Consider the following 5,813-nt stretch of genomic DNA (forward strand, 5'->3'; position numbering starts at 1 on the left):
ATGACTAGGGATGATAGAGAATTGATGTCTTTGAGCTGTGGTGCTGGAGAACAGTATTGAATATACTATGAACAACTAAGAGAACAAACAGGTTTGATGTAGAGATGGTGAAACCAGGCTGGTCCTTGGAGACAAGGGTTCTGAAGCTCTGTCTGACATACTCTGGGCATGTTCCATGGAAGAACCAGTCCTTGGAGCGGAGTCATCTTGTTTGGGAGGGTAGAAGGACAGTTCAAGAGAGAAATACCCTCTATGAGGTGGATTGACTCAATGACTAGGGTCATGGGAATATATTTGTCAGAGATAATAAGGTTGGCTCAGGATAGAGCAGGGTTTAGTACTATTGTACATAGAGTCACAGAGATTCAATGGTACATAACAACAACAATAACAATAATGTTTTCATTCATATTTAGAAATTTTAAACTTTGTTTCCCCTAAAATGTTGACTCTTATGAATGTCACTTTATCAAAAAGTTATTAGTAATAATATTCTATTTCATTCTGATAAGAAAATAAAGCTGAGGTTTTTATCCTAAAACTGACAGAAAATAGTCATTGATTCATTATCAAACATAATAAAATAAAATGAGTAATCTTTTAAAGTGCATGTGTAAATGACAGTCTGGAATTGAATTTAATTTGTATAATTTAGTAAACAATCAATTTAAATTATCTTGGTAAAAGTAGTCAGGAAATAGAGAGACACATTGTACTGGGAAAATCTGCAGTTAGAGAGCTCTCTAAATTATTGAGGAGTAATGATGTCAGTTTGAGGACTAACATGTGTCTGATTCAGTCTATGGCCTTTCCGATTATTTGCTAAGCATCTGAGAGCTAAACAATGAATAAGGATAACAGGAAAAGAATTGAGAGCTTTCAGCTGTGGTTTTGGAGAAGAGAACTGAGCATCCCATGGATGGCTGAGAGAACAAAGAGGTATGTCTTGGGGTGCAGCTAGAGTGTTCTTTGGAGACAAGAATGATGAGGGTTCACCTCACTCACATCCTTTGGGCATGTTACTAGGAGGTGCTATTCCTTGGAGAAGGACATGATGCTGGGAAAGGTAGAGAGTTGATAAAGGAGAGGAAGACCCTCAGCTAGGTGGATTGACATGGTGACTGCTGCAGTAGGCTCTTATGTGTCAGGAAGTATGAGGATGGCACAGGATAGAACAGGGTTCAGATATTTTGTTCATAGGGTTGCCATGAATCTTACTCCACCCGACAGCACCTAACAACAACAATAACAACCATGTTGTAGGGAGATTTGACTAAAAAGCTTGATTAGAATTTTCATAATTTAACCCAAATGAGTCAACTTCTCAAGAAACAGAAATTCAAAAAGCATCCTTTTTTAAAAAAAGAAAATAAAATACCTGGAGAAAAAACCAATATGACATTTTAATTATTTTACTAAAGGCTAAATTATTTTTAACATAGTCAATTTTTTGTATAAAACATACAGATAAAAGTTTTTAAAGTTCTTTCTGGTAAAAGCTGGGTAAGCTTTTTACATTCCGTATTTGTTGATATTTAAAGTATACCTCAGTAATGATTTGAGGAATTTTGTAGTATTTCCAGATAATTATGCTTGTTTTTTTCATTTTGGGGGTTTTTGTTGTTGTTTTCTCAGGTCAAAATACAAAATACAACTAATTAATCAATCCAGAAAGCTAGAAAAGTTGATTCAATCACACTTTAATCAACTTGTCATTCTGGAGGTATCATTGGGCCATGAAAATTATCAGGCATTATATAGAAAAAGGATAAATAGCTGGATAAGATCTGTAAAACAAAATCAAAATAAAACAAACGGTGCCTAAAATAATGGCTCAAGCACAGCACAGCCCATAAACCTGGCACAGAGTCAGGCAGGGTTTCTTTCAGAGCTGCCTAACATTGACTAACACAAAAAAAAGTGTTCATTTCCAGGGAGCATTTTAATTTCACTTGAATAGTTCACAGGCTCACTAACTCCCAGTGGCTTCTTGGTAACTGTTTTAAAACAGGAAACAAAACAAAACAAAGAAAAAGCAATTACAATATACTTGATTCCAGTACATTATGACCCCACTTGTGTCAGAGTTGAAAATCACTACATGGAGTTTTAAGTGGTTGATTTTGAGGAAGCAGTTTGACAAGGTGTTCTTCTCAGTAACCTCTGGACAAAATGTCAGTAAACATCCTAGTACAATAATAATTTGCACCACCCAGGGAATACATAAAGCATTTAATTTATGAAACATATTTATGTCATATATTTATGAAACATAACAGAATAATAGAAAATAATGCTTATAATTTGAAGATAAAATGATGAGGAATTATTAATACATATCTATCTACCTTCAAAAACCTAGTAATATGTTTATCTCTGTTGTTGTTATGTGCCATTGAGTTGCCTGGAACTCTTAGTGAGCCTATGTAGATTAGCTCTGAACCCTGCCTATACAGGGACAATCTCATTGTTTCTGACAGGTCTAATCTCTATTCTCCAGTCACTGATTCAACCCATTTTATCCTGAGTCTTCCTCTCCTGTGCTGTTCCTCTACCTGTCCAAGAACAATTTCCCTCTCCAACGACTGATGGTCCCTCCTGGCCATGTACCCAAAGTCTGTGAGACTGAGCTTCAAAATCTTTCCCTCCAGGGAGAAGCCTGGTTCCACTCTCTCCAAGACAAACCTATTTGTTCTCTTGCCAGTCCATGGCATAGTTTGGAACACAAAATATAAGATACATAAATGTTGGAAACCTAGAAGATTTCACAGATTAAATGAATCACATTAACATTTTAGGCATTAATGAGAGGCGAGGGACTAGCATGGCCACTTTGAATCATCATATGGTATATTACCTGAGAAATGAAAAACAGAAGAAAGGTTGTGTACAATATTGTGAGTACATAATATGACTACAAAGATGACATGTTAATAGGACTATTTTTTCAAATATACATACTAACACTCAAAGTCAACGAGGGGGAAAAAAGAGAAAGATTTGTTTCAATTTTTCAGTCTGAAATTGGCCAAACATTAAATCAAGATGCTTTTGTGACAATTGAATGGAATGCAAAAGTTGGAAAGAATGAAGGAATGATAGAAACTTGGAGAACAGCTGCCCAGCCAACCGACTGGAAAAGATCCATATTCATCCCCACTTCCATAAAAGGTGATCCAATAGAATGTGGAAATTATTGAATATATCTTTAATATCACATGCAAGAAAAATATAAAATACTACTGAAGATCATTCAAAAATAGCTGGAATAGCACATTGAAAAATAAATGCCAGAATTTCAGGTTGAGCTTTAGAAGAAGCTGTGAAACTAACAATATCATTAATGACGTCAAATGGATCCTGAATGAAAGCAAAGAACACCCAAAAAATGTATATTTGTGCTTTATTTACTATGCAAATTAATTTTACTCTATGAATCATAATGCATTATGGCTAACACTGAGAGGAATAGGAATCTGAGAACACTCAATAGTGCATATGCAAAACCTATGCTAGAACAGAATACTGTTGTCCAAACAGAGCAAGGGAATATTAAGTGGATGTTTTAAAATTAAGAAAGATTTATGTCAGAGTTTTATCCTTCCTCCATACCTATTCAATCTGCTTGCTGAGAAAATCTTTTGAGGAAATGGACTCCATGAAAAATAAAGTAGCATCATGTTTCAAGAAAGACTCATTAATAACCTGCATTTTGCAAATAACCTTGCTTGCTGAAAGTTTGGAAGACGTGAAGCATTTGCTGCAGAATATGGATTACATCTCAATTGCAAGAAAACTAAAACTTTCACTATTAGATCTATAAACAGCTGGAGGATAAATGGAGAAAATATTGAGATTTTCAACAACTTCGTCTTACTTGGATCAACCATGAACATCATTGGGTCCAGTAGTCAAGAGATCAAAAGATGTATTGCATTGGGGAAATATGCAGTTGAGGACCTCTTCTAATTATTGAGGAGCAATGATGCCAGTTTGAAGACTAATGTGCTCCTGATGCAGCCTATTCTATTTTTAATCATTTGCTATTCTACTGAGAGTTGGACAATGGATCAAAAGTCAACAGAGAAAGAAGTTCTGGCTTTGAATTGTGGTATTGAAGATACTGAATATCCCATGGAATGCCAGAAGATCGAACATGTATGTTCAACCAGATTGTTTCTTTAAGGCTAAGGTGACAAATCTTCATCTCATGTATACTCACATGCATGTTGCTAGACAAAGTTATTCCTAGGAGAGGGATATCATGCTTGGAAAGGTAGAAGGTCAGAGAAAGAGAAGAATACCTTCAGGCAGGTTCATTGACACAGTTGACTTCAGCAATAGGTCCAACTATGTCAGAGAAAACAAAGATGTCACAGGATAGTAAAGGATCCAAATCTGTTGTACATAGTGTTGCTCTTCATGAATTGTACTCTGCTCAATGGCACCTAAGAACAACAACAGCTATCATTATTGTTGAATTTGGATTCTAGTAATATTATATAGTTGACAATTTCAACAAGTGCTATTTTCCAAAATAAACATAATGTTATCTTTTTAGTTTGAGATCATTTCAATATGCATGTGACTTTTGTTGTTATAATGGTAAATGACTACTTTAAAAGATGTAATACAAAGCTAGTTCTTATGAAAAATTTGTTAAGAAATATTTTAAAGGTCCACCTTTTTAAAATTATTCTAGCACTCACTGTCTTTAATGTCAACTCTTCCTCTTCCACTTAGCCATCTTGCTTTTGTCTAAGTCTTTGGAGTTCATAATAACCTGGAAAGTCTAACAGAAACACAAACATCAGAGGAAAGTTTCATTTAGTTGTAGAGGCTTGTTCTCAAGGAATAGCTTTTCCTAATCACATATTTAAAGTGTGAGAGATGAAGCTTCACCATCTTTTTCTCCGGAAGCACCCTGGTTGCGCTTTTTCCAAGACATACTGTTCTTTTGACAGTCTATGATATACTCAGTATTCTTCTTAAACACAAGTCAAAGATATCAATTATTTTTTGCCATTCTTAGTTATTGTCCAGCTCTCAGATCTATAGCAAATCATTGAAAATATGCTGGCCTGAATCAGAAGAAGCTTAATATTCAAACTAACATTATCATTTTTCAATATTTTGGATATGTCCATTATAGTGACTTTGCCCCATAATATTTACCTCCTGATTTTCTGATTGCTATACAAAGGTGCTGATTGTGAATCCAATAAGAATTAAATAATTGACAATTCTAACCCTTTCTCATCTATCATGATCTTGTCTATTAGCCAAAGATGAACTGGAATAGGCCACTTTGAATAGGACAATCATATGATTTACAACGTCAGGGTTGAAAAAAACTGAAAAAGAATGGTTTTGCATTCATTGTGGGAAAAAACCCCAAATTAGTTCTAACATCCATCTTAAAGAACAATATTGTGATTTATAGGACATTATGTAAACACATACAAGGAATATCTATTAATACATCTATTATTCAAATACATGTACCAAAAACTTAAGTCAAATAAAAATGAATTGAGCATTAATATCAACTTTTTCAGTCCAATATTGATCAAGATACAGTAATAATTATTGGTGACTGGAATGCAGAGGATGTAAATAATGAAGAAGGAAGTGTATTTGGAAAGAACAGACTTGGTGACAGAAATGAGATTGGGGATTAAATGGTTAAATTTTGTACATTCAATAATTTAGATTGTACACTGCTTTAGTTTGCTTGGCTCCACAGTCAACAGTCTTGGCACCAGCAGCCAGGAAATTAAAAAGCACATTGCCATGGGAAAGTCTGCTGTTAG

This window comes from Elephantulus edwardii, unplaced genomic scaffold (genome assembly GCF_000299155.1).
Source record: "Elephantulus edwardii isolate Elephantulus edwardi_28Jun2011 unplaced genomic scaffold, EleEdw1.0 scaffold00123, whole genome shotgun sequence".
NCBI classification, from domain to species: Eukaryota; Metazoa; Chordata; class Mammalia; order Macroscelidea; family Macroscelididae; genus Elephantulus; species Elephantulus edwardii.